This window comes from Ambystoma mexicanum, chromosome 4p (assembly GCF_040938575.1).
Source record: "Ambystoma mexicanum isolate Mex_15411 chromosome 4p, UKY_AmexF1_1, whole genome shotgun sequence".
Taxonomy (NCBI): domain Eukaryota; kingdom Metazoa; phylum Chordata; class Amphibia; order Caudata; family Ambystomatidae; genus Ambystoma; species Ambystoma mexicanum.
The window spans coordinates 373,333,152-373,345,223 of NC_090927.1; positions in this window are offsets into that span (position 1 = coordinate 373,333,152).

Below are 12,072 nucleotides of genomic sequence, written 5' to 3' on the forward strand. Positions count from 1 at the left end.
CTCATGGCCGGCAACTCCCAGCCCACCCACAACTGTGCACGAGGAACACAGTATTTCGGGCACCCCTCAAACATCCACCCCAGCCCCAAACACCCAAGAGGGGATCCAGGACATTGTAAGGCGCCAGCAGAAGCTCACTAGCCTCTTGACACAGCACATTACTGAATGTGGTAGTGTAAGGGAGGACATCCGTTAATGTGCTGCTTCCCTGAAGTCAGCAATAGAGTCGAGCTCAAAGGACATATGCGCAGAACTGGCCGCAGTGCGGCACGTACTTTCTGAGATGGTGGCAACAATGCGGGACATGCATCCATCCGAGCAACCAAGTACATCCTCAGCTGCTAGTTCCACCAGGACCAGCCCCATGCGCAGGTCTGGCAGGAACCTACGGTGATCAGACAGGGGGGCACCTGGTGCTGGAAGAGGAGGATGCCAGTAGGCACAGCCTTGCGTACTGGTGCCATGTGGTCCACTGGTGGACAGTACTGCACACCATGTGTTGGGGAGTTGAGGGGGGAGGAGGGAGTGGGTGTGTTGGGGAGTTGAGGGGGGAGAAGGGAGTGGGTGTGTGGGGTGGAGGGCTTGTTCACTTAGTTATGCTTCTTCAATACACATTTTGGTTGCTCATAATTCACATGTGTGGACATTGCTTATTGCATACGTGTGCTTTATTGGTTAACAGTCTACAGTGTCCATGTCCCTGACACACCCAGTGCCCCGAGTGCCATCTCCATGTAACACCCCCGTCCATGTGTGCTAGAAACATTGGTTGATCAGAGTCTGACGCATGGCACATCCCTCCTGTGCATCGCTTCCTCCCTGAGGTGCTGGACTGGGGTAAGGAGCCACCTCTTCAAGGGATCGCCTGCATCACCTGCATGTGGGCAACAATGTATGTGTAAGTTATCACTTCATATTTGACCTCATTAAGTGACACCATGGCATGCATTTATTTCTTAATTTCAACCCCATGTCCATGCATGAATGGAGACACACGATGTGACTGCTATGTGTGTATTCCTCTTATGGACTGGTTTGCATGCTATCAACTAGTGGGCGCAGGGGGGTGCAGTTCCTTGTGAGTGCCCATGCACTGTGTTAGTCCACAGCGGTTTTTTCTGTGATCTGGCAGATGTCCAGTAATTTGTATGCTTTCATCCTGGCACCGTTGATGTCAGCCTCATGATGATCTCACTACGCACAACAAATGGTGTCATGCAATTCAGTTGGGCCTCTGTGTCAGTGTAGTGGTGTATTGATGTATTTGACCCTCATGTGACTCCTTTGTACGCAGTAATGGAGGACTGTCCTTTCAGTTGATGGTGTTTGGTGCTGTGTATTGGCTATAGTCTTTGCTTGTAGCTGCATTTTGTTGAGGGGGATGCGGTCTGATTTGGTACAGTGCACATGCAGATGGCTGTGGAATGGTTGTGACACTACTTCATTTACATGGTAGGGCTGCTAACATCTTGCATTATGTGGTCAGGTGTCAGCTCCAGTCTGGGCTGCTTTGGGGTATGAGCATGCGCCATTCCCTCTGGCACTCGCCGTCAGGTGAAGTATGTATCTCTCCCCCCCATCTCAGCCAGGTGAAGTATGCATCCCCCCCCATCTCAGCCAGGTGAAGTATGCATCTCCCCCCCCATCTCAGCCAGGTGAAGTATGCATCTCTCCCCCCATCTCAGCCAGATGAAGTATGCATCTATACCTCAATCACCTACCCACATCACATTTCCATGGGCATAACATGCGACTCACCGATAATCCAGGATCTCTGCCCTGCATGTCGCTCCATGTAGCGTAGTATCGTGGAGTTCCGCAGGACCATTGAATCATGGGTTGATCCGGGGAATCGGGCACAACAATGTGTGAGGATCCTGTTCGAGTCACATACCATTTGCACGTTGATTGAGTGGTATAGTTTACGGTTGCGGTACGCTACCTCCATGGCATGTGGGACCACCAATTCCACATGGGTGCAGTCAATGGCGCCAATGCAACCAGGTATGCTGGCCATTGAATGGAAACCTACTTTGGTGTTAAAGATCTCCTGGGCAGACCGTGGTAAGGAAATGGGGTTGTCTGTGTGCTTGAGGAGGGCATCAAGCACTTGGTTCAGCGAGCGTGACAATAATGGTTGTGAAATGCCATGCAGTACCCCACTGTGTGCTGGTAGGTGCCTGTGGCCAGGAAGTGGAGCACAGACACTACCTTCAGTAGGGGTTGGATGGCAGTGCGTATTTCAATCAGGCTGACAATGTCGTTGTGTATCATGTCCACGATGGTGGTGATGGTGTCCCGGTCCAGACGGTACAGGGTGTGGATCTGCTCAGTGGTTAGGTTGAATGGACTGGCTATGATGCGTGGGATTGGGGGCTGCCTGCGTGGTGCCACTGGCTGTGCTGGTCAGGCATGCTGGCCCTGCCTTGCACTCCTTCTCCTCCTGCGTCTCCTCTGTGCTGACTGTTGTTGTTGTTGTTGTTGTTGTTGTAGCACTTCCACTGCAATCAGGTCCTCTAGCCCCAGGATTGCAAGTAGTATTGGAATCATTGTGGAGTGTGACTGGGTGTAGGAAAGGGTGGGGTGTGCTCCTTTTGTGCTTGCCCAGTCTGTATTGCCTCCACCTGTGCTGATTGTGTGCAACTGTGGCAGTTGGGAACACTGCACATGGCCGTTTACGGTTGGTCCGCGATGGTGGTATTTGCACCATGGCGGTAAGGTACTTTACGGCCTTCACAAGGGCGTTAATTGTATGTTCGCATGAATCGTAATGTTCCCCACTTTGCGCCATGCCGGTATTTATGGCATTGGAAGGTCACGTGCCCGCGCCCTTGGCGGTTTTAGAGGCACCGTCAATTACGGTGCCGCTAATAGCGCTTTATCGGGTCAGAATCGGCCGGAGCGGTAAACAATGCTGGTAATACTTTACCGCCATTGTTTTTCACTTACCGCCAGGGTCGTAATGAGGGCCACGGTGTTGTGTTTGATGGTAGCAAGATTGAAACGGTGGTTGGGATCAACCACAATGTGTACATTTGGATGCTGTAAGAATTAAACAGCAAGAGGAATCAGCTGCACATGAGACTAAGAGCACAGCAGAGCTTAAAGCGGTCACAGTGTGTAGTTTGAGTGTAGAAAGGTTCAATTAGTGGATGGGCCAATAGCAACTTAAAACTTTGTGCCCAGTAACAATTAGAGCAGTCACAGTGTGTGTTTCTGAATGCAGCAAGATTAAACAGCGAGAGGAATCAATACCACGTTATGGGGCTCAGCAGAGATTGTAGCATGATATGGGTGTGTAGCATGAGTGGGGCATGATTCGAACAGCGGTGGGATCAACAGCAACTTAAACCTCTGTGCGCAGCAAGAATTAGACAGTTGCAACGTGAACTGCTGATTGGAGCTAGATTAAACCTTTGGGCGTACCAGTGAAATAATAGTTGTGGAAATGGACTCTTCTTTTACACTGTGGTGACAGCACAGTGAAAGAATACCAAACATGACACACAGTAGCCTGCTCTTTGACTTGTTACAAGGATTGGAGTCTATAAAATAGGCTGGAGAAGGTTGTGTGACTGCTTCGGCAGCCTGTGATGCAAGGCAAAGAAAAGGTCTGCGTTTCTACATTCTGCACTCTTTATCTGCACGATCAGATAGTTCTTAGGTAGAGCCCCTCTTTTTGCTATTGAATTGTCATAAAATAGCACAGAATGAACATATTGGCTTCGTGGAAAGCTTCACACCCTGTTCTGTTTTCTCTATATTTCCTTTCTGCCATGTTGGGCATTGCATTATTTAGCAGACATATCTGCCCAGTCTTAAGTCAATCCTGCCAAAGTGCACATCCCCAAATGTTGGTCATCTTCCCTGAACTCTTTAATCTCTCAATGGGTATCCAGTGTTCGCCTCTGAATTTCAAGGGTTGCTGTTCGGATGCTTGACAGCAGAAGAAGCTTCCATTGTGGTTACAGAAAGCCTTTAATGGTGACCAGGTTGCTTAAGATCTCAGTGGATGATTACAGGTCACTCTACTCATTCTGTTAATCGCACGTAGCCAGGAAATTGATGCCAGATTGCTCAGAGCCGATTTAGACGATGTCTGTTAATGCTAGAGACGCCAATGTAGATCACAGCATATATTCTTGCCACTACCTTGGAAAACAGAGCCATGTAATCATTACCCAGGGCTGCCACTGAAATAAAAGAAGGGCCTGACATGTTGCATAACTCCAGGCTTCGGTGGCTTAGTTCAAAGTCAGATGTCACGTGTTATTTCTATTTATCCATATCACATTGCTTTTCTCTTCTGCTAAATGGACAGCAAGGAAACACAAGCATTGGCAATACAAGCAGCTTTGGCTTTTGTGTAGGCAAGGAAATGGCATTTGCCAGGCATTGCCATAGTGGTATTAACTGTCTATGGATAGTAAGATCCTCAAAATGGTGCATCTAATAGAAATGTCTACACAAATCCCTAATACTTATGCACATGCCAAAACTGTTGGCTTTGCCAATGCTTGGCTTAAACAGCACTTCAGTGAAGTACACACATACTGCTTATAAATCAAGTGGCTGAAGGCATAACTGGTTATACTTTTTTATTACACCAATAGCATGTTTACAGCTCCAATTATGTAATTAACGCTCAGAAGACTGCCTTGAAAAAACACTGGCAGTCACTTTGAGCGCAACGTTTGATAGTAAGGCTTGAAAGAGCTAACTCAAAAAGATCCCATGATGATGTGTTTTGGGAGGGGAGGGGCAGGAAGTAGGTGGGAATAGCCATAGGGATTAGCATGGCCAAAGGGAGGTCAATGGGTAGGTAAATAGCCAAGTAAAACCCATAAGTTTCGTGTCCCACATCATATATCATTTCTTCCTAGCTGTACTCTAATGCAAAAAGGTTTTAGCTTAAAGGTTTCACCTCCACCTAATCGTCAGAACTAATGAAAGGGCGATGCATGTAGTGTACTTTCCCACAGGGTAACCTGGATTGACAGGCAAGTACTAATTTTAAATCCTCTCTTCAAAGATTATCTTTTCTAAAATTGTATTGAAATAGAAAACTACTAGGTTAAGCAGAAGACATACACGTTATGCATGTTAAGTAGGACAACTGCACTTCTGTTTATACTGACGTATAAAGCCATTAGCACTAACGCTGTTTCTAAATGCTATTTCCTCCAGCTATAAACATGATAGGCTATCACGCAAAATGTCCATCTTTCCTCATGACCTGATTTACAAAACGTTTTTCAATGGCATTCCAGCATTATAAAACGCTTGTGCAAATCAGGCCCAGAGACTCCTTCACTCGATACCCCCACAAAATGTGTGTCTTTAGCTGAAAGCAGCATGTCGGCTCCAACACAGTACTGTGATGGAGAGTATGCAATCTACAATTGAACACAACTGGTCAAAAAGTCCAACACATAACTCGAAAACACACTGGCAAAGCAAACGGTTTTGGCTTGTGTATACAGTAGTCATTGCATAGGCATTTATCAAACATTAACAAAGAAATAGTTATGCTCCTAATCACGCGGATCAGAAATGTAGGCCCATTTTTATTATTTACACCTTTAAAACAAAATCAAATGCACTTAAATGATGTGCTGTCTCTTCACCTTTCACTGTCACTTTTTCCCTTAGCTCATTATTCTGATGTGTGGGTGCATGTGCAGCGTGAGGGTGTGTATGCCTTATGAGGGTATACGTGCTGTGAAAGCATTATTATCCAATATATATACCCTCAATCAATTGTCAATAGGATGACGTTCTGCAACTGCCCTGCCATTGCTGTATACTGTGACTGCTGCTTTGACACATTTCTCTGCAGCAATGCACCAACCCGTCAAGCTATCATGCCAAGTACATTAGTAGCAGTAGTAGTAATAATATGTATTTGATAAGCACACAATTTGTACTGCCTCAATCCAGTTTCAAGGCGCGAAATCATACAATCGTGCAGACAGTGAATAGTTCAAGAAATAATCATGGACAATAAATCATAAAACGCTACATAATAGCTCCCACCTCCAGCATGTACTTCAGCATCAATTTAAGGCACATGAAAAGAGAATACATGCTTGATCTGCAGCCTAAAAACACGCAGAGTAGCGCTGTTTTGGACACAAATTGGTAGCTCATTACACAGGCGGCATCCCATGCTGCAAAATGTTTTAACTACATATCGTATGGTTTCATGCATAGCTGCATGTGAAAGACGCGTAGCACTTGATCTAAGTGACCGAGAAGGCATGTATGGCTGAGCTCGGCACGAACAATAGCTGGCGCAAAACCATTCCCTATCTTCCAAGTTAGTGTGGGACCACACAATCGGTAGCTAATCCGGAGACTGTCAAGCTTAAGAAACATGTTCACATTTTTTCAGCCCACAGATAACCAGTTAACCAGTAGAGCACTATTTTGTCCTGCTTGGAGTCCATCGAAGGCTTTCTTCGAGATTCCTAAATAAACAGGCATACAATTGATAGGACAACTGCCAGAACCAAGAAGATGCTTGCAGTCATGTATACATACATGTGCGCCTTTCACCACTGCATATATTAGTGGGCCAAAAGACTGTGCCCTATAAACTAGGAACCCTACATTTCGGAGTACCTCGTCAAGGGAAGGAGGAGCATCTAAGAGGCAGGCCAGTAGGCCATGGGAAATGTGCAGGGTTCTCCACCCAGCCACCACACAATAGTATGTTGGTCTTATTCCCATTTAAACGCAAGCTATTGTCTTGCGCCACTCCTACACGTTTCCAATGTACTGTGTTCCTCATGTTTCCCATGCAGTTCCACCAGGACTCGAGTGCCATCCGAATAGAGCTGGCTCTCACAACCTTCTTCCTTTATAATTTGCACCAATGGGGAACATGCGAACATTAAAAAGGAAAGCATACAAGGCAGATTTCTGTGCAATAGTATAGACTAAACAATAACTAGGAGAGAGAAAACGCCATATCGCACACCGTCTGCTTTTGACATCGTCTATAACATTTCTTCTAAGCTAATGCAGTTCCCCTTTTATGCATCACAGATTTTGTAAGGTTCAATCAGAATAGCATGGTCCAGAGTATCTAAAGCAGTCACAAGTCCAACAGAACAAGGGCTGCTGAATTTCCTCTAGCTCTAATCCCCAACAATTGTTCACAGATTAAAGGCACCAGTCTCTGCAGTATCAAAAGGTCAAAAACTGGATTGAGCACTAGCTAGGAGATGATTATTTTCCAAATAAGTAGATAGTTGCAAGGTAGCTGGTTCCTCCATGCCCTTTCCAAAAAAAAAGGGAGATTGGAGTTTGGTCTAAAATGAGATGGATCATCTGAATCGCAACATGTCTTCTTCAATAAATGGGTAACTTGTGCTTCTTTTAATAAAGAAGAGAAGACACCTCGCTGAAAAGAGGCCTTAATGATATTGGATAGATTATCCACAATTTAAATATGCTCTTTTATAAATCTAGGAGGAAGAGTGTCCAGTGAAGAACCAGAACCCTTATTACCCTGTACTCTTTTCACAATATCTGTGCTAGACAAAACATCAAAACAATTAAAACATGTTGAGAGGCAGATGTACATGTCATTTATAGGGCCCACCCCCTCACCTCCCGATACCTCATCAGAGATATGATAGACGTTATGCGCTCAGACAACCGAATTGAATGTATCCCCAAACTGATGCGGTAGACATGAGCCTGCAGACACCACTGGACAAAGAAGAACTATAAGTAAAGTTTGATGGAAAGTGTCGAAGAGGATACATTATGTACGCAGGACATATTTCTCTTAGATTAGGTAAAGGATTGAACAATTGTGAGTGCCAAGTATTTTTCTATTAGAGATGCGGAAAGCACATCCAGAATGGAGCAACCAAGTCTCCGGAGGCTAAGGAGTGTAATAGCACTTGATAATAACTGAATCAAATAATATTAAATGGAAGGGCAAAACTGACAAAATCATGACGCACTCCAGCCAACACACAACCGTATCGTATATGAGGTGTGTTGTGCCTTATGGTCGCCCCAGACCACATTTGAACTGTGTTGTGCCTCATGGTCGCCCCTGACCACATTTGAACTGTGTTGTGCCCTATGGTCGCCCCAGACCACATTTGAACTGTGTTGTGCCTTATGGTCGCCCCTGACCACATTTGAACTGTGTTGTGCCTTATGGTCGCCCCCGACCACATTTGAACTGTGTTGTGCCTTATGGTCGCCCCTGACCACATTTGAACTGTGTTGTGCCTTATGGTCGCCCCTGACCATATTTGAACTGTGTTGTGCCTTATGGGCGCCCCAGTCCACATTTGATCTGTGTTGTGCCTTATGGTCGCCCCTGACCACATTTGAACCGTGTTGTGCCCTATGGTCGCCCCTGACCACATTGAACTATGTTGTGCCTTATGGTCGCCCCAGACTACTTTTGAACTGTGCTGTGCCCTATGGTCGCCCCAGACTACATTGCCTGTCCCTGACTGTATTTAACCTGTCTCTGACTGCATTTAGCCTACATATGATTGCTCCATCTAGCCTAGAGATACCTGACTCTTGCAAACCAACAGCCTAAAACCAGGCCACAATGATACTAACTTTTATTTACCTGTCAGCCCTTTGGACCACAATGCCTAAAGTAAACCACTATCCGAGGCCCACACTACAGGGCATACCGCCTGTAGATGAAGGACTCTTAACTCCCCCCCTAGAGCCCAGCCATCAACTTTCACACTCACTTATTACCCACCAATCACTAACACATCTTCCCTGTGACATCGCAAATAGAAACGCAAAACTACGCTCGAGACTACCTAAAATTTACGAACCATTAGCCAGACTCAATACCTCCTGCAATAGAAGTAACGCTAACATCCGAAACACTCCCCCTGTAAAAATTGACCTCCATCGCAACAACCGCCTAAATAAGCAGCCCAACACCAACAATAGCATACCAAAAAAGAAAAGTAATGCTACCCAGGCCACAGTAAAGCCGAACATCCAACTGAAGTGCGCCCTTATTAATGCCAGGTCACTAATAGCACACGCTACTGAAATTGCGGATCTCATTCAAATAGGAGACTATGACATCTTCGCCATAACAGAAACTTGGCTGCACAAAGCTGCAGGACCTGCCCTAATGCTTGCCTTACCCCATAATTACACCATACTTAGAGAAGACAGAGTCAACTCTCGAGGAGGTGGCCTAGCTATTATTGCTAAAAATAATCTCACCCTAAAAATTGACTCAAGTTCAACAACTAACTCCTGCGAATCATTAACTGCTAAACTCCTCGCATCTCCCTCTCAAACTATTACTATTCACCTTATCTATAGACCACCTGGCCCTATTGGCACGTTCGAGGAGGACATTTCCACAATCCTCTCAAACAACCTAAAAACTTCATCCCAAGCTATCCTTCTGGGAGACCTAAACCTAGGCTACAATGACCCTAAAGACCTGCAAGCAACTAATATCACTAATGTCATCTCAGAACTAGGCTTCTCCCAAAAAATCCTACAACCCACACACGAAAAAGGCCGTATACTTGACTGGGTTGCTGACTATAACTGCAATACAACGATTGTCGATATCACCCCACAAATCTGGACTGATCATGCACTGATAACTTTCCTCCTAAATGTTAACTTGGCCCTACCTATTGAAAATGCTCTGGCTCCCCCCTTGTCAACTAGAAACAAAAAACTTATAACTACAGAAAAACTGCTACCACTCATCCTCCCTAGATTAAACTCTCAACCTGACTCATTGGACACCTCATCACTAGTAAATGAATTCAACTCTTCTATGGCTACAGCTCTAGATACTATTGCCCCACTGAAACTGAGAAAGAGCAAGCCTAGAGCTCACCTAAACACCTGGTTTACTCCTCACCTTAAATCTCTAAGACTTGAAAAACGTAAATGCGAATCTGCTTGGCGACTAACCCCAACAGAGACAAACAAAATTACACTCATCAATGCCTCTAAGATCTACAAAAATGAAATAAAGAAAGCAAAAAGAGAAAACTTCAACAACAGAATACTGCAGGCCAAATCTGGAACGAAAGAACTATTCCTTATACTAAAGGAATTAGAAAACCCCATTCCTGTCCAAGATAATTGCGACAAAAATAAAATATGGTGCTCGAACATCCAACAAGCGCTAAATGACAAAATTGCCACACTCCAAACAAAAATTGAGATAAAGAAACAGAATATCCCACCCTCAACTAACCCAAGAGGCAAACCTCCAACCAGCACTAAACTAGACTATAAATTTAACTTCTCGAAAGTAACTATACTCGAGACTGAAAAGATAATACTCTCACTCAAGCCATCCAATTGCCGAGGCGACCTATGCCCAGCCCAACTAATAAAGGAAGCGGCCAGAGACCTCTCCCCATTCATTTCTAAGCTTATTAATGCCTCCTTTGCTTCAGGCACAATACCAGATAACCTCAAGCAATCCTGGGTCCTCCCCCTCCTAAAAAAACAAACACTGGACCCATCCATCCCGACTAACTACAGGCCTATCACAACGGTACCCTTCCTATTAAAAATCCTAGACAGGGTAGCCTACCTACAGATCCAAAAACATCTGGAGCTGCACCACCTTTTAGGCACAAGACAATCAGGCTTCAGACCCCAGCACGGAACTGAAACCGCGCTCATCGATCTTAAAACTCAGGTTGACGAGCTGAGAGACTCTGGAAAGATGGCCCTACTCCTCTTACTGGACCTCTCTGCAGCCTTCGACCTGGTGGATCATGATGTGCTCTGCACCCACCTAGAAACAGCTGCCCATTTCTCCACACATGCCATCGCATGGATCAAATCATTCCTAACCGGTAGAACTATGAGAGTCTTCTCTACTTCTGCTGCTGCCGACCCTGTATCCATCACATGTGGAGTCCCACAAGGTTCTTGTGTCTCCCCCACTATGTACAACATCTTCACGAAGCCATTGTTCGATGATCTAGATGATCTGGGTGTTACCTACACTAACTATGCGGATGACACTCAGATTCTCATACCACTTTCAGGGGATTATGAACAAGATTTGGCCTTGGTGAACAAGATTTATCTCATCATTCAGGCATGGATGGCCACCCACGGGCTATGCCTGAATGATGACAAAACGGAACTTATCATACTGGGGAACAAACAAAACATCAATAGATTAAAAGAAGAATACTCCTCCTTCATCATAGACGGCAATATTATCAAGGTGGCAAAAGAAGTAAAAACATTAGGGTTTTACCTTGATTCCCACCTCTCCCTAACCAAACAGGTGAACGCATTGGCATCCAGCACCGCATATACCTGCAAGCTGATTAGAGCCGCAAAACCATACCTATCCACTGCCAACTGCCTAACCCTTGCTCGAGCATTAGTGCTGTCGAAATTGGACTATTGCAACGCACTATACTTAGGAGCCAATAAACATACGTTGCAAAAAATTCAAACACTACAGAACAATGCTCTTAGAGCAGCCTTAGGAATTCCAAGAAGGGAGCATATTTCAGAAGCTAGAAGACAATCCAACTGGCTCTCCACAGTGGACAAAATCAAACTCAAGACAGCTTCTCTAACTTTCAAAAGTATCAACCATCTAGCACCCAAATACCTAGCCGCCAGATTCAACAGAAAAATCTCCACTAGACCCACTAGAGAAGCATACTCTAACCAGTTAGTGATCCCCCCATTCAAACTAAGTACGGCCGGAGGAAATAGCTTCCCGGTCAAAGCTGCCCAGCTTTGGAACTCCCTCCCGCCCGGCCTGAGATCTACCCAATCCTACGCCCTCTTCAGATCCAACTGTATCAACTGGATCAAAGAAAATGACCGATAGTCCCGCCCTACACTAATATAACTACTGTCCTACAGTCGTACTATGTACATAACTAAATACTCTCTATCTTCCTACTGCATATTTCCTGTATATATTATGTTATATGTTTATATTATGCACAATGTATACTCTCCCTATTGTCCTGCATTATGTAATTTCTACTATGTATAACCACCATTTGTAAGCATGCGTAACCTGTAAAGTTTAAAGTATCC